This window comes from Platalea leucorodia (genome assembly GCF_965183815.1).
Source record: "Platalea leucorodia genome assembly, chromosome: W".
Taxonomy (NCBI): domain Eukaryota; kingdom Metazoa; phylum Chordata; class Aves; order Pelecaniformes; family Threskiornithidae; genus Platalea; species Platalea leucorodia.
In genome coordinates, this window is record NC_138859.1 from 15958465 (window position 1) to 15976627 (window position 18163).

An 18163-nucleotide genomic window follows, 5' to 3' on the forward strand; every position below is an offset into this window, starting at 1 on the left:
AATGTTTCCCTCTGCATCCAATAAAGGATGGAGATTCTCCTTAGCTCTCCTTTTCTTGCTAATGTATTTATAGAAACATTTTTCATTGTCTTTTACGGCTGTAGCCAGATTAAGTTCTAGTTGGGCTTTGGCCCTTCTAATTTTCTCCCTGCATAACCTCACAACATCCTTGTAGTCCTCCTGAGTCACCTGCCCCTTCTTCCAAAGATCATAAACTCTCCTTTTATTCCTGAGTTCCAGCCAAAGCTCTCTGTTCAGCCAGGCTGATCTTCTCCCCCGCCTGCTCGACTTTCAGCACATGGGGACGGCCTGCTCCTGTGCCTTTGAGACTTCCTCCTTGAATAACATCCAACCTTCCTGGACTCCTTTGCCCTTCAGGACTGCCTCCCAAGGGACTCTGTTAACCAGGCTCCTAAGCAATCCAACGTCAGCCCTTCTGAAGTTCAGGGTAGCGGTTTTGCTGACCCCCTTCCTTACTTCTCCAAGAATTGAAAACTCTATCATTTCATGGTCACTGAGCCCAAGACAGCCTCCGACCTCCACATCGCCCACCAGGCCCTCTCTGTTCGCAAACAACAGGTCCAGTGGGGCGCCTTCCCTAGCTGGCTCACTCACCAGCTGTGTCAGGAAGTTATCTTCTACACACTCCAGGAACCTCCGAGACTGCTTTCTCTCTGCTATGTTGTATTTCCAGCAGATATCTGGTAAGTTGAAGTCTCCCACGAGAACAAGGGCTTTGATACCTTCTTAGTTTCTGCTCAGGGTTGATTTATACTGCTACATCAATATATGCATCTCCACAGACTGTACAAATTACATGGTGTGGAAATGAGTGTTTGAAAAAGAAAAAGCATACTTTTCAAATTCAGGAAGAACATAACATTTTGCTCCTTTTTAGCTTATGATCTTCTTCATGTACCTATTAATACCTGGGAGTCTAAATTCTTTCCAGATGCTTCAGTTCCAATTGTTCTTTAAGGAATTCCTGACTTGGCAGAGAGGCCTGTTCTTGTTTCCTTACATTGCTGTGGCTTTTGCAGAATAATAGTGTTGGGGTAGGAGCACATTGGCACTCCTTTATCAGGCAACTCTTCTGCTTTCCCCTTTTCCTCGCCCTGCCCCACTGGCAGAGAAGAGGGTGTCTTCAGTGTGTGATCCAGCACACTGAAGCAGGGCAGTACTTCAAATCCTAACCTGGCTGCTTCAAATTGCTCTTCTGAGATGTCTTCCCCTTTGTGGACTCCAGGAGGAACCTGCACTTCTTAACATGGTACCTAAGTTAAAAGTGGTGTGGATAATCCTGCAGGTTTGTGCAAGGATTAGAGAGACGTGCTGGCATGTTTGAATAAGCAGGAAAGGATGCTGACTCTGTGATACACCCCTCCATGCACTTTCTGGGCCTCATCTGGTAGTAACTGGCCTCTGGAAAGCAGCTTGAATGGGGATGAGTGTCCCAGAAGCAGTGTAGAAAGGTGCAAGCAGATGCTTAGGGTGAAGCACTGAAAATTGAAGAGCTGGAGAAATGGGTGAGCTGGAATGTGTTGGAGTGCAGCAGTGACAGGGAGCTCAGTGTGTTGCCCAAGAGTGGGTTAAACATGTATTGTAAGCGAGGAAAGGTCTGTGCCGGAAATCCTATAAAGCCCATATGCTTAATGCGTGTATAACATCACCCATGCATGTCACATTAAACACCTGCAGAAGAGCTGAGAGGATCAGAGTCAAGTTATTTATGCACAGCTTGTCACTGTTATCTGTTCACCTTTGCTATGCCAGGGCTTTGTGTACTCTCTGCAATCTACTGGAGACATCTTCAATCAAACAAATAATGAGAAATGGTAGATCTCAGACTGACTTACTGCACACTGACACTTGGTAGTTGGCTGCTTGACTGCTGAAATTTCAAAGATGAGAATTAAACAGATCATGACTACTCACCCTGGATGAGTAGATTGCTCCCTCCTGTGTGCTACTCAAATACACGGGGTTATGATTAATTTGAGTTGTTGTAAACATCATTACAGAAAAGGAGGAGTGCAGAGCAAAAGGAAAACATTGTCTGAATACGTGGGTGTCTATTTTTGTAATAAAACCTGGTGTTTTGTTTATCACTTCCCATATCTGACAGGATTTTGCTTTTTTTTTTTAATTTTATTTTTATCACGATGCAGCTGTCAGCAGATCTACAAACCTCATCCTGTCGCTAGAGGTAGACAGTCAAAATCAGGCCGATGTCAAGAGCATCCTTGCAACTGAGGAAGAACCAAGTGCTGGGAAACAAGGAGCAGGTTTGCAAAATGCTGGTGGCAGCTGTGCAGTGGAGAGAACACCACTACCACCTGATGCCACAAGCAAAGATGTGCAAAGAGGTACCGTGAAAAGCAGCCACGCCGAGGACAGCGCTGCCATCCCTGTCACTGATATAGATGAATTGCTCAGCCAAATGGGTGCTCCTGAGAGCAGGGCTTCACGCACTCCATTGCGAGCAGAAAGCCTCCTCCAAGATGAGTACACCACGATGTGCTGCTGTGGGACTAATGAAGGCTGTCCTGGTTCTGAGCCACAGCCAGCGAAGGAGGAGCTGTTGGAAAAAAATATGAATTGTGTAGCGAATGCACAGGGGGTTTTGGGGCTGTCTGTGTTGGACTCCATTAACACAGGCAAACTTTTTACTGTGAATAAAAACTCTTTAAATAACTATTCTAGAAATTTTAGCAGTTTAAGTGAGGATGAGTTGCCTGCAGCAAACTCTCTGGAAGGTAAAAGTGACCCATTTCCAAAGTCTATGTATGGGGCTGTGGAGGATTCTCACTTGGACGCAGAGTCTGTCACGGAAACCTTTGACAGTGCTAGTGATGTGTTGCTTGGGCTGTGTGATGCTGCTGTCCTGGTTTCAGCTGGGATAGAGTTAATTTTCATCTTAGTAGCCGGTATGGGGCTGTGTTTTGGGTTTAGGATGAGAACAATGTCGATGATGATACACTGATGCTTTGGTTCTTGCTAAGTAGTGCTAAGCTGTTGCTGAATAGGTGCTAAGTGGCGCTCACACTGGTCAAGGACTTTTCAGCTTCCCCTGCTCTGCCGGGTGCACAAGAAGCTGGGAGGGGGCACAGCCGGGGGGAGGGCTGACCCAGACCGGCCAAAGGGCTATTCCATACCATATGACATCATGCTCAGTATATAAGCTGGGGGAAGAAGAAGGAAGGGGGGACATTGGGCGTGATGGCATTTGTCTTCCCAAGTAACCGTTACATGTGATGGAGCCCTGCTTTCCTGGAGATGGCTGAACACCTGCCTGACGATGGGAAGTAGTGAATGAATTCCTTGTTCTGTTTTGTTTGCGTGCACGGTTTTTGCTTTGCCTATTTAACTGTTCTAATTTATTTTACTTCAATTATTAAACTGTTCTTATCTCAACCCACGAGTTTTCTCCCTTTTACCCTTCTGATTCTCTCCCCCATCCCACCGGTGGGGAGTGAGCGAGCGGCTGCGTGGTGCTTAGTTGCTGGCTGGGGTTAAACCACGACACTGCTAATGCCCCTGCAGTCTGTACTGTAATGGAGTCAGATGAGGAGCAAATTGAGATCTGTTGCATGAACGATGAGCCACAAAAGCCCACACATGAGCAGCATCTCACATCTGCGACAAGCTCATCCTCTTTGTTCCCACTGCACCCTTATGGCAGCAAAGTTTTGCAAATTGAGGGCTGTGCAATGTGTGGGTCACTGAAGATGAGCATCAACAAACTAGGCTTGGAAGATCATGGTGGTCCTACTCCATGTCTCTCACAGTGTTCAGATGTGTCCTCTGCATCCTTGTGTTCTCCTTCCTCAGTTTTCCTGCCAGAAAAAGACATCCTAAAGAATTCAGTCAGTATCCCTGAAGTTTACTCTTTCCGTAACAATGGTGCCTTAAGTACAGAAGAACAGATGGATTTGGGGAACAGTAACGGACATATGAAATGCTGTGAATCCATCAAATAGGAAGGGTCTCTGCACTGCAAAAAGATGAGCTTTTGCTCTGCTAGAAATGTCAATGGCTTGAAGAACAACTTGCTTGAGAAAGAAGGATATCATGATGAACAGAGATCCAAATCTGAAAGCGAAACGGTGGTTGATGACTGTAATCATGCTGTTAAGTTATTGCTTAGTGAAGAAAGAAACCAACAGTCTGTCCAACTTGTCTAAAATAGACAGCAATCATGTGAATGCATCGTCACCAAGAGCAATATCACTCAGGTCTCCCTTTCCCACTAGATCTAAAGATCCAAAGGCTAATACAACTCATGACTTGCCAGGGAAAAATGAGAAAATTAACTCTGTGACTTCAGGAAGGACTTCAAAAGGAAAAGTCCAAAGCTCAGGCACAAATCACTGCAAAGGAGCTGCAGTACCGCACAGCCCATCTTCACAGAAAAAATCCTGTCAGGAGCCTAAGGGAATGGCACAAAAAAGTATAATGGAAACCCTTTTAAATAACCAGAAGGCCAAAGCAGGACCAAAGCTAAAAGGCTTCACCATCAAAAGCAAAGCAAAGGCAAATTTGGATTCTTCTGGCATTAATCCTACCAAAGTGAGTGGGGCTGATCAGAAAAGGACTTCTCTTTCCCCACAGCTGTCTCCCAAACTCCTGGGAAAGAAAACACCATTGTCCCATAACTCACCTACAAACCCAGATCCTGGCAAGAGCATTTCAGCAGCCTCAAGGACTCTGAAGTCAGAACTAGAAAATAAACCATCTCTGGTCATTTCTGAAGATTCACTTCTGCCTCTCCTGAATGGCACTGGCAGCCCGACAGAGAGTGGTGAAATTAAATGTGGTGGCTGTGGGGAGCTAAGGGACCTGCAGCAGGCGTGGGGAAAGCCAAAATAAAAGCAAGTTTCCATGCAGCCTGCAGTGTGTCAGGGTAAGGGTGTTAAGGTAGATGATTTCAGAGCCAGAGACAGTCAGTCCAAAGTCACTTCATCTCCTCAGGGGATACGAATAGTTGAATATGTGAAAGAGAGGACTGAGAACCCTGGAGCAGGCCTGAATGTGATCAAGAGCATCTATAGTGCGGATGACCTTAGGCAATTAGATCTGCAAAACATAGGTCCATCTGTTGGAGACTCCTCTTCGTCGAGATCATCCGCAGTTCAGCAGGAGCAGCTGGAAGGGCAGGAGATTCAGCGCACTTTCATTGAGGTGAAGCTTTCCTCCTCCTCCTCTTCCTCCTCCTCCTCTGCCTCTTCCTCACCAGCGTCGTTTTTGCAGTTGCCATTGCTGGAGAAAACAGAAGAGGTGAATGCAGAAGTGCCTTAGCTGACTGAGGAGATGGGGACCATGCAGTATTTCTCAAAAGCAGATACCAACGGAGACAAAAATCTCTATGGCTTGTCAAAACCTGTGATGAGGACTTACTCGATGCCAACCCAGTTATCAGGTCACTTGAGGGAGGATCGCCATGTTGCAGAGGTTCATCCCGTGCAAGGCCCACAGGGCCACGCCATAGAGGAGAAATACTCCCAGGCAGCAACGGGGATGTTAAAGATGGTCCATCTCAACCTGCTAAATGGCCAGAGCAGGAAGGAGCAGGCATATGCCTCCAAAAGCAGCCAGAGGGTGCATGACACATCCCCCTCAGCCAGTGACATCAGCTGCCTCGCTGATGATAAGCTGAGGAGCTTCAGGAGGAATTACTACTACTACAAGCTGAACTGGCTGCATGAACCTACCTCATTCTCCTCCATCAAACAAAGGATCAAATCCTTTGAAAATCTGGCAAATTTTGACCAGCCCATTGTGAAGGCCATTGATATACATTTGACTGCGAGGTCCCTCCTCACCGGGAGGTCGTGTGGTGGGATGGCTGCCGCAGCCACCCCTGCTGAGACGCTACGGGCCTTGCAGCACAACTTGAGCTCCTATGGCAGCAGCCCAAGCCCAGCTGATGACACAGCCAAGTCGCCTGCCAGCATGGAGCCAACACATGTGGCAGGGGGTGGCAAGGGGGAAGGAAAGCCCCAGAGGAGTGAGGAGGGTGGCATTGGGGCAAACCCGTCCACCTTTCCCCCCTCGGCCTCACAGTCACGCTGCAGCCAGAGCCTGGGGTGGCTGCCGCTGTCCTGCTCCAGGCTGTGGGAGCTGAGGGCCCTCAGCATGCCCAACCTGGACAAGCTGTGTGGAGAGGGCTTCTCAGGGCCGCTGCAGCCCATATGCTTCAAAACGGAGCTGGAAATCACATCCCGGAGAGCCCTTGGCTCACCCTCCCAGAGCGATGTAGCCCTGCTGGCTCACTGCAGCCCCACTGAGGCAGGTGGGATGGGGATGGATGCTGGAAGCCCTAAGGACAGCGACTCGGGGATGATGGGGTCCACTTCGGACAACGATGTGCCCCATGGTGGCTCTCTGGATGGGGAGCACTCAGAAAACAGCTGGTCTGTCAGGTTGGTGTCGGCTTTGCTACTGCTGTTTCGTTTTCATCCCCACAAGCCTCTCCCAAGGCGAAGCTTCCCCATTGCCCCAGGCCTGTGCCAAAGTGCATTTCAGCTTTGGCCCTGGCCCCCATTCCCCTCACGATTTGGGGTGCTGTTCTTTATGCTCTTTTGATCTCTCAGAACTGCCACAACGCTTTCTGGTGGTGCCCATGCTTCAGTATGGGATGAAACACTTTATCCTGGCAGGGTTGGGCTCTTTTTCTGTGTCCCCTCTAGCTGTTTTCAGTCGGTTTTTGGCCATGTTATGGCACGGCAGCCACTGTCTCCTGCCCACCCTGGAGGGGAGGCTGTGCAGTGCTGGCTGCCAGCACAGCCTGCAGTGACAAACAAGCTTCTTGTCCTGCCAGAAGCAGTCCTCAGAAGTAGCTGTCTCCTTGTTTTTGTTAATGTCTGTTGCTAAAATCATTGGGAAAGGAGGAGGGGAACAGAACAGGGACTGATTTTCAGAGTTATTCTTAAATTGTCTTCTCTGCCCCTTCCCATTCTCCCAGCATATGCCATTTCTTACCTGTTTTCAAAATTTCTGCTTGTTAATGAGCTGGCCCTTCATTGCTTACCCTAGTACAAATTATACTGTATACCTGAAACGTATCTCTACACAGTCTAGAAAGATGAAGCTGTCTTTTATATTTTCCTATTCATTTTAGCTTGGATCAGTTGCTTATCTCAAGCCTGGACCAGCAAAAATTGCAATCTGTTTTGTCAGCAGTAGTACCAAAATGTGACGTTGCTGCTATGCTCCAAGAAGTCAAAGCACAAGCAAAGGTAAAAACTAGAAGATAAAACTGAATTATTGGTGGTATTTTTAAGGGTTTTCTTAATGGCAGATAAATTCTCTTCCAGACAATTTCAGAGCTCCTCCAATAGTTCTGCAGTAGGTTACAGTTGATGGTAGTTTTACTTCTGCTGTTTTTCTAATGCCTGCTATAAACCCATAATAATTTGAGTGTTTTTTGTATAAGAAAGGGTATTATTGTTTGTCCAGTGCAAAGGCAGTTTTGAGCCACAATAAATAGACCTATTTTAAGTGGAAAAGTATGTCTTCATTTCAGTCATTTTTACAGCTGAGAAACTCCTGGGTTTGCCAATAACTGCACATCAGAATTTAACTTTCCACCAACCATCTGGGTCAGATCCACTTTCTCCACCATGCAGGGGAAGCTCTGCTCCTCTCTGTGCCTGAAAGCACCCGCCTTTTGCTAGAAGCTGAGATCATGGAAATTGAATTTATCTATCTTGTTTAGTGCTGAACTGGTGGCTTGCAATGCCAGAGAGCAGCTGCTGGAGGGTTTGTAAGAGACTCCTGTGCCCTTTTTGCTCTCTTCTGTGGAAACTGGTCACTGCATTAAGATAACCTGCTTAATTATTTAAGTGTTTAAAGAAGGCCACCAAAGTGAAATGAGTGCCAGAACATTACTTCCCTGTTTGCAGTATTTATGTTTGTGTTTTTGGGATATGTTCACACCCTTTTTAAATCAGAACAGAAGTTGATAAAATAATGACAGCACTGGAGGGGAAACCACCATCTGGTCTGCATAACTGCTGGCTGAGCTGCATTTAGAGTGTTCCTGAGTCTTATTCACAAAGAAGGTTGCTATTTCAAATGTAGAACGGGCTGGGGGGAACAGGACCTCCCCAAAATGCCCAGCTTTACCTCCTTCCAGGGACAGCATAGCTAAAGCTTGCAAGTCCCAAGAGCTTCGTGAGCCAAGAGGGTTTAGTAGGTTTACTGAAAAAATTAGGATTGGATTGTACTTTTGGCCAAAAGTAATTAAGTGTTCTTTAAAGTATTTTGCATGAGGTCTTGGAGAGATTCCTTCGGCTGGGGCTGCACGGCTAGAAGGCGCGTCCCCTGGGTGGTGGATAGGGGATCCCTCTCTGGAGGGTGCACCGGATAAAATTGAAGAAGGTGCCGCGAACCAACGCAGCCTAAGGGAAGGCCACCCTGACAGAAAAACCACTGGCCTTCCAAGTCATGGGGGTTGGGCAGGAGGCCAACTACCTCCTCCCGGAAAAAAAAATAAAAAGTTGCAGAAACGACGAGCATCAACTCGGAGATGGAGAAAATCAGTAATGAAGTGAGGAGGAGGAGATGGAACTGGATCGGTCATGTCTTGAGGAAAAAACCAACAGAAGACTGCGCTGTGGCCCTTGGGACTCCAGAGCACGCAGCCACAGACCGATCGAAGTGGAAGAACGATGTTCGCGCCTTGTGTGCCTCCTGGCACTGAGAGAATTCAGATTCTTGGAGAGATTAGTTATTTATGCCACTTTTCAAAGTCTGAGAACTCAAATATTTATAAGTAACTCAATGCTTTTTGGAATGCACTCCTTGTTTGCATAGTTTCTTATCCATATTTAAGCCCAGTATGGCACATCATAGGCTAGAAAATTTTATGCTAGTCAAATGCTGCATTTAAATGTACAATAGGACAGTTCTTCATAGTTATGCAATTGCTGAAAAAATGAGATGGACTGCCTGATTTGGACTGAGAGCTTCCCCAGGAAGAATTTGTCATCATCTTTTGCTCTGAATTTACTGCTAGCATTTAATAAGTGTTACTAATATAAAAAATAAATATACAAGCATTTTATTGTTTAAATCTCTATGACCAATGATCTTCAGCTAACAGGCTGAAGAGAGGCTAAAGATTTGAGCTCTTTCATGTTGTGTTTCTCATTTCTTCTAGGCAAGTTCCTTAGAAATTTTGAGAGAATAACTTGCCTATGCACTGCAAGGAGTTTGCATTAACCTGCCTCAAAGACATGTTATGCAGTTATTGTAGTGACATTTCTCAAAGCCCATCAGATAGTTGTCATCGCTGGAGGCCTTGTGCGTCAACTGTGTGGCCGAGTAAAACAATAAGCATCCATAGCCAGGTGTCTGTGCCCCATAGTACACGTGCTGGCTGAGGACAGCATTGAGAGCTGGTAAGGGAGGAAATGCACGACCTCAGCAATGGGAAACCAGGGTTCAGACTATGTTGCTGACTGGCTCAGGACATGTGGTCCTCACACAACCCTTTAACATCTGAGCCTCTGATATTTTTTTTTTCTTCCCCAGTGTAAGAAAATTAAGTTGTGGCAGCAAGGGTTGGAAAGAACCTGACCTCTTAAACAAAAAGGGTTGCTTTAGTACCTAACGGTCAAAGATACGAGTATGTTTCTGTTACCCTCACTGCACTTTGAAGATGGCTAACCTAGATATTTAACTGACTTCATTATTACTAGCCTAATATAAAGCTGTTCTCACTTGAGTACAGGTGAGAAGGGTCTTGATAGCTACTGTGGCCTAAGATGTTTGGCCCTGACTGCTCCTCTCTCCTTGAGCCCTGATGGATCACTGATGTGGAGCAGGGTGGCATCAGTTTCTGACATTGGCTCTGTGCTTTGCAGGGATGCCTCTAATGCAAAAAATCTTCCAGGGCCACTATTTGGCAAACACACACACAGAGAGGCCAAGAATTTGACTGTTGTTTCACCAAACAGCGATAATAATCTGTGGTTCCCTGTGCCTTTTGAAATGAAATTAAAAGGCAAACACTGAGTTAAAATGTTGAGTTTAGTGAACTAAATATGTCATTTAATGCTAAATAGATTAAGAGGTTGGTTTCTAATGATGTGCCATTAATTTTAGTGTTGGCAGTTTCTGGAAATGACTGATGTTGGATGGGATCCTGGGGAAAAGCTGAGAGACCTGCTTTTTACTCCCCACTTCTGATGCTCTGCCCCACAGACGGTTACTATCCCCTTGCTCCACCAGATGCCTGCTTATAGTCCCCCCTTACACCGCAAAATGCAGTCTCTGTAATAGTGTCTAGTTTGTCCTAATAACCATTCAGAAGATGGCACCAGGCTTGCTGGACAGGACTGCTTCTCTCTCATGGCAAATTCTGTATTTTGGCAGCAGCCCATCACTTCAAAGAAATCAGCTTTACACCTTCGTTCTGGTCTGGAGCCAAGTTCAGCCCTGGTGCAGACCTGCTCCAGTCCCTTTCCTGTGCTGGATGCTCCCATTTCCACAACAGCACAGCTTAGTCCCATTTGGATTACTAACAGGCTCATTACCTTCATCTCCCAAGTGAAAGAGTTTTTCCTGCTGTCCCATCTAACCTTCCCAAGCCTCAGTTTGTAGTCACTGCCCCTTGCAAGATTGTCCAGCACTGCTGAGAAGAGGTTGATGTAACTGCCCTCCATTACATCTTTGTAACTGCCTTTCAAGAGGAAGGAGAAATGGGATTAAAAAAAAGTGTTAGCAATTCCCTGGAAAGTACAGTGCTTGGTCCAGAAAGGTGTATGGGAACTATTCAGTTTTGACTGCAAAATGTCCAGCAATGCAAAGTTGATTACAGCCTGTGAAAATTAGGCTGCCCAAGATTTAATACCCTTCCACACTATCCTAATTTTGACTTTGCTTTCTAGCCTTGGACTGACTGAAGAAATCTTTGCTGTCACCTGAGTTCTCCTATATGGCTGCTACTCATCCGTAGCATGAACAGAAATGCATTTCACATCTCAGTTTTAATTCCTTGAGTTGCTTTTTTTCACCTGCCATAATCTGAGGGTGCTGGGAATTTGTCATTTTTGTGGGAACTTGGTCTTGATCTTTGGTTTTGTTTTTCTCCTCCTTCCCCTTCTCTTCCATCCCCATTTTTCTGCTAGAGAAAAGACAACACATACTTTGTAGTCTTGTGCAAAGAAGAAGGAGCTGGCCTGGGATTTAATGTTGCTGGAGGAATAGATCTGGAACAGAAATCAGTCACAGTAAGCGATGGCTGCAAGTCATTTTTTTGCAAAGCTCACTTTAAAGCAGGCTGGTGATTAGATCAAGTGCTCGTTTATCAAGACTCACTGCAAGTCATTCACAGTCATAAAACAGTGTCTCTCAGAGGCGACTGCATACTGTCTGCTACTGAAATCAAAGGGTGTCTGGGAAGCATAATTTTTATTATTGGAGATGGATGCCAATTATGTTTTCAGTCTTTAAAAGTCTGTTACTGGATGGGATCGGCTAGGTCTAAATCCTATGCATGTAAATAAAATTATGCATGTAGTTGCAGTGCAACAGACGTTTTTTCTGAGAACAAGGATTTATCTTGGTTAAAATAACATTTTCTGTGAGACACAGCATGTGGTAGATTGCTAGAGCGGAGCTGAACATAAATGACTTGTACTGAAATTGCCACTGTTGGAAGAATGATTTATTTGCTGTTCATCACAGTGGAAAGCAAATTTTTGTGGGTTTGATTTTATTTTATTTTTTTTACACTGACTTTTCCCCCCTTTTGCTCCTAGGTAGTGCTGCAGAGCGATCTGGAAACATAGAAACTGGAGATGAAGTTCTTGCTGTTAGTGGAAAATCAGTACTTGGCCTCGTGCATTACGATGCCTGGAACATTATTAAATCTGCGCCAGGGGGCCCTGTTCAGTTACTAATCAGAAAACACATAACTTCAGTATGATGGAAGCATTACATCTAATCACACTTGCTAAGACAAAGCATTTAAAACTGGCTAGAAGCTGTCTTTGTTTCTAAAGCCACACAGAAGCGTCTTAATGCTCTACAGAGAGGTGCGAAGAGCCTTGGAGAACCACTGAGCAAGCATGTGATGAGCATCATAAAATCTCACCTAATTATCAAGGATGAAGGAAGCCAAGAGACATTTTTGTATTATGTGGCAGTTTTAATGGAACTTCAAGATTTTTACTGGGTTTGGTTTAAAAGTATTTTGACTGACACAAATAACACTGTGCCTGTCCCTGATATTTTTAGTATCTGCAGAGCATTAGGAGTATAACTTGTTGGTTGCCATCCTGTTGACAAGGATGGGTATTTAGACTGTACTATATCACTTAACTGTAATATGACTTTAGAACACTTACTTAGGGTCTGGTCCTTTTTTGTTATAATAAGAGAATGTCTGGAACAATCTTGCTTTATTCTTCTAAGTGCAGTTTTGCTAAAAATGCATGACAAAAGGGGATAATTTTGCACAGCTTTTATGCCTAAAAACATGAACATTTTATTGCAAAGCTGAAAAATCCTCTTAAAACTGATGAACTAATTCAGCATCCACCACAACTGAATCTGCTCTTAGTGGCAACTTGTATCTGAAAGCACATTTCTATTGCATTGTATCTGAATGCAATAGAAATCTGTGAGCAAGAAAATCACGTCCAAATAATAGGTGATTGTCCACCAAGGTGTAGACTGAGTTGTTACCTGTGATTAAAATGGGAACAATAAAAATTGGGGTCTGAATTTTCAAATTTAGGTTTCTAATGTTAGGCACCTTTAAAATATATATATTTTTAAAAGAGGGACAGTTTCAGGTGCTGAGCACTTGCAGATCCCACAGACTTCATCAATCACTAAGTACGTCTGAAAGCCAGGCTGCTTTTATTTGATTGCAAGAGGTTTAAGGCTGCCCGACTTGAAACACTCAAGCTGGAAAATGGTAGTCTAAGGATGTGGATTTTAACAGATTAAATCTGAACTGTCCATATTTGTGGTGGCTTTTAATCGCTCTTTTTTGTCTTCTCCTGTCCAGTATTTATTTTTGCTTGTGTGAGAGTGGGTGAGTACGTGTGTGCAAGATATAAATGTGCCCAGCTGTGTCAGGAATGGGCTGATGCTGAGGGTTTTGGATGGTGAAACTGAAAACTGTTTGTGTAGATGGGAGAAACCATGGTGTTAGATACAGCAAAACTGAAAGGGTTGCAATGCCCCAGGCACTTAGTTTGGATTTTCTCACCTCTACTCACAGTAGAGGTATCAGTAGCGGGCCATGCTGCTGAGTGTTTTTTATAGTCTGCTGTGTCGGGAGGAGAGTGTATGGGTGCAAGAGATTAGACTGTTATTTCTCTTCCTACGTCTGGGATAGCTAAACAACATAAAAGAGATACAAGAGGAAACGGGCCAGCATCCTTATCAGCTGAGAACAAGTTGTTTGTTCCAGAGTTCTCAGGTTGGTTGTTGGGTTAGGCTGGAGACCAGCATGCCCAGGGTGAAGAGCTCTCAGCCTGGAGCCAGTCCAAATCTGAAGTGCTGCCTATGTTTCTAGTGAGCGAAGACACTGCGTAGCTGTTACAAAAAGGTCTGAGCTTGTTGCTTGGCCCTACCCCAAGATCATGCTATAGTTCAGTTTATTTACATTTATTCAACAGTGCTTGGAGCAATTGCTTCCAGGTTAGTGGAGCACTCAATTTGGTTCACTTCTGTGACAGCTTCATTAGACTGCAACTCATGATGTGCAGAGGAAAATTCAGTTCTGTGAGGCAACCCGAGACCAGGCAAGCAGAAAAGCTGTGCAATGTTTGCCAGCACCCTCAGATTATGGCAGGTGAAAAAAAGCAACTCAATGTTTGCCTAAAAATGAATAGATTTAATTCTTTTTCAGTGACATGCATGTGAATCCAGGGAGAGATGCAACTTTTGTTTACAGGAAAGGCAATGCTGTATGTAGTCCTACAGCTGCTTTGCCTGCAGGATTTCCGTTGAAACTAATTCAGGTTCAGTGCTGTGAAATGACTGTCGAGTTGAGTCCCTTGTGACCCTGAAGCTCAGCTGCTCTGTCAGGACCAGTCCTGTTCTTCGGTCACCTCAGTGGTAGGAGAGGCTTCAGGAGGATGCAGCACTTTGGGTTGGAGGACCACGCTGCAGGCCTGTGCTGGGATAAAAGAGGTTACCCCTGCATGTTTGCTGAAAACCAGGGAGAAGACATTTGGCAATGACAATTAAATGGCAAGGCCTTGTTCAGGAATGACCAAAATCTGATTATAATAGTGTGTGTAATAGATACATAAAATGTTGGGGATTTTTGTGTGTGATTCAGTAGTGGCTATAATTTAAAGGATAGGTTTAATGTTTTAAGTCTGATAGTTACTATGGGTAGAATGATACACTTATCTACTAACATTACAGCAAGAAAAAGAATAGTATTTAACCCTGATTGTTTCTGTTCCTGAAAATACTTTTTCTCTTTTTTTCTTTTTTTTTTTTTTTGGTGAAGGAACAAGAAACATCTTTACTGATGCTACCAGTATTGATATGATTACAGCAGCATTTCCTGATGTCTCTATTGGGGTGACATTCCCCATAAAAGCCCCAGGATTTATGGAATATGGGTCTGCTTTATTACAAACAGGATGGATAGACCAAACAGATGTAGTAAACCTTCAGTTACGCATCTGGCAAAGAAAATGTTCCTTTTCTGAGAGCCTGGTTGCACCAAAATGATAGAGGGAGTTGCATTAGTTCATCAGTATTCAGTAGGTTCACAAGCATTTTTGACCTTGCTGTTTGCATATCAGCCCCCGTGGTGATTCTTTGCCATGCCAGAGGGTTGGCCAAGCTCTAGGAGAGCAGTGACTCTCCAGAGACTCGCAGCTGCATCTTAGAAGACCAAAAAGTAGGATGAAATTATGCACTTGGTCCACAACTCTTTACCAGGGACCTGAAGGCATGCCAGGTAAGGTGAATTTGCTCCTAGATGGAGAAGGTCTGGTGGAGGGCTTTGCTGCTTCCAGGCCTGGAGCAGCTCAGGGTGTGATACTGTCATTGCATATTCTGCAGCCTTTTGTACCTGGAAGCTCTTTCCAGCTTCTGTGGGGACTGCATCTGTATTAAAAACTGTGAGATTAGGCCTAAATTAGGGAGGGAGCAATATCGGATCATTTTCTTGCTAAAAAAAAAAAATAAAAAAAATCGAGGGCAGATAAGTGTTGAACTGTTAAGTGATTCATATTTTCTAATGACCCTCACTTAAAATTAACCCTAGTTAATGTTCTGCAGTGGTTCTTGTCAAAATCTGAAGGAACCATTCCCAGATGGGAATGTTTACCTGCTTCTACATTTAGGGTATATAAATGTATATGTGAAAATATTGATAAGAAGTAGACTAGATCATGTGAGAAATTGGGATCCCACTCTAGGTAGGTTTTGTGTATTAGGCTGATACACTTCTGGTATGATACTGTATATTTACACTTATATTTATATAAATAAAACTGCTTTTAATGAAAACTGTTTTAAATGCCTTGCGATTAAAAACAGTGAGTGCAATAACATGAAATAGATTGTACATTTTTCAATTTGCTGTCTCTGTTATGTAAATCTGTATCTCCATAAACTGTTTTGTTTGGGTTTTTTAGTGATTTTGAAAATAAATGGTATCCTTAGTACTCCTCTAGGTATTTATTTCTGTTATGCTAAAGTCTGTCTAGTCCACAGTTGGAACTGGCATCACAAGGACAAGGTTGTCTTGGAGAGCGCGATCAAAGATTAAGTGTTAACATTGTCCAGATATACATCTAAGCTAGAAGTAAAATACCACCCTCTAAGGACTGTCATTCAGTGTGAGCAGGATTAAAGCATTTAAGAAGTGTTAGAAGGTGTTGTATAGGACTTGCTTTGGTATCTTGGAAGATGAGCTTTTTTTTTTCCTGCCCCTTTGCAAGGAAAATGTGGATGGCAAAGGTGAAATGTAGAGTTTTCATTAAGAGCAGCAGTCTCTGGAGTGGGTCACCTATAAACTGCTCTGTACCTCCTGCCCAGCACCTGGGCTTTAAGGGAATGGGTTGTATGTGTAGGGAATATGTATATGCAACTAGTTTTAAACTGGTATTTGTTGTTATCTTCAACCTACCCTGGGGATAAACTCCCCTCCAAAACCCCAGTAAGTCAGAAGTGTGGGCTGGACTGGAGATAACCTCTCCGTGGATGGAGTGGAGCTCATAGTGGGATGTGGAAGCCATAACCTTCAAATTGAGAAAGTTTGCATCAAGTAGTCCACCTTTTTACGGACACAGCTGGCTTCACGGTCACTGCATGGCAGCTTGAAGCAAGCCTGCCTCCCAGAAAGACGAGTCAGCCCAGAAAGCACAGTCTGGATGTCCTCCTTGGGAGCTGCTTTGACATGGGGAATGCCAGAGGCATGCCAGCGCATGGACACGTCAGCTAGTTGCTGCAGGGTAGGCTGAGCTGGAGGAAGGAGCTTGTGAGTTAAGCGTTTATATCCACATTGCGAGCCTGCATGCATTGCTCAGTGTTTGAGTGCTGGGTTGGGCGCTCTTAGCAGCAGTGTGGCTGGAAACTCCCACCTGGCTTACGCCACAGCGCAGTCCTGCCCTCTCGCTCACCTGCCTCTTCTTGGTGCACACATGGCATTCGCCAGCATCTCTTCTGCTGTGCCTTGCAAACCTCACCATTTCCTCCAGTGCATGGTGCTGCCCAAAAGGGCTGGGTTGGCTTTTCTGCGAGGGGAGGAAGGCGTTTGCTTTCCTGTGCCGGTGTTGCGGAGGGTATTTCCCTCGTCCCCGGGCTTGTGTCCCAAAAGCCACCATGTTTGCTTTCAGTTTCCTTCTCTGGGTGCCACACCAGGAGGGTGCAAGTGAGCAAGAGTCACGTGAGGAGGGAAAAGCCCTGGCTCTTCTGCTGAATCACCCTGCAGGAAAGGCTGGCATGTCGGGCTCCCGGCCTGCCCCACGGGCGCTGGGGCACTTTCCTGAACTGCAGGGGAAAAGGAGGACCCCTTTTCCCCACATCCCACTCCCTTGCAAACATCTGTGATGAGGGATGTTATGGAGCCTGTGTCGTTTTGTAGATAAGATTGTGCAAGGCATAAACCCAATAACACGGGAAGGGGATGGATGGGGAGGTGTGGGGCAGCGTTTGCAGCCCCCTCAAGCTTGTTCTGGCATGTCTGTCCCCAGATGGGGCCTGGCTTCTCCCCCAGGGCTGTATGGGGAAAAGGAAGAAGACATTTTTATCCATGAAGATCTCTGCTTTCCCCTCTCCCCTGCTGTCCTCAGTGCTGGGGCAGCCCAGCCCCTCTTTCCAGAGACTCCCCTGTATACATCCTCCTGTCTGTCCTTCTCTCACTTTCTGCTACCACATGGCATGAGCTGGGGATCCACAGGGCTCAAGCCTCAGAGTGCCTGGCTCTTGTAAGAACAGTCTTTAAAGTCTTTAATTAAAATCTTAATTGTCCCAGACAGTAGCTAAGTAAAGAGGAATGCAAAAGAGAGAAGACACAATGGACTTAATCTGTAAATGGATTAGTACATGTGATTTCATTTATTCACTAAGCCATGTAAAGTGGTAGACAATTACATTTAAGTTTACCTAACTCAGATGTGTTCCGGAGATTGTTTTTTTTCTGAAGGCCTTGGGGCATCAGCAAATGAGGAACTTGGCACAAAAGGCAGGAGAAGTTTGCAGTTTTGGGCATGGCTTTTTTTGACGGTTGGAAGGGGAGATGGATGGAAGGGGAGACCTTATTGCTCTCTACAACTACCTGAAAGGAGGTTGTAGTGAGGTGGGGGTCGGTCTCTTCTCCCTAGTAACAAGCAATAGGACGAGAGGAAACGGCCTCAAGCTGCGCCAGGGGAAGTTTAGGCTGGATATTAGGAAAAACTTCTTCACCGAAAGGGTAGTCAGGCACTGGAACAGGCTACCCAGGGAAGTGGTTGAGTCTCCATCCCTGGAGGTATTTAAAGGACGGGTAGACGTGGCGCTCGAGGACATGGTTTAGTGGTGGACTTGGCAGTGTTAGGTTAACGGTTGGACTCGATGATCTTAAGGGTCTTTTCCAACCTTAACGATTCTATGATTCTATGATACCTGAAGCTGTAGTTGCTTGGATTTTTCCCTACCTAGCAAAGCCATTTCCTTGATGTGATGCTGATGC

At 45.1% G+C, this 18163-nt stretch overlaps 1 pseudogene across 1 annotated transcript in view; it reads left to right on the forward strand.

Annotated features, from left to right (window-relative positions):
• LOC309601780 (PDZ domain-containing protein 2-like) overlaps positions 1-11798 on the forward strand; it is a 41803-nt pseudogene extending 30005 nt beyond the window's left edge. The window contains exons 8-12 of the transcript in view: positions 2169-2868; positions 3500-6422; positions 7121-7238; positions 11136-11237; positions 11769-11798. The product of the transcript in view is annotated as a PDZ domain-containing protein 2-like (transcript). The remainder of the gene's footprint in view (positions 1-2168; positions 2869-3499; positions 6423-7120; positions 7239-11135; positions 11238-11768) is intronic.
• The last annotated feature ends 6365 nt before the right edge of the window (positions 11799-18163 follow it).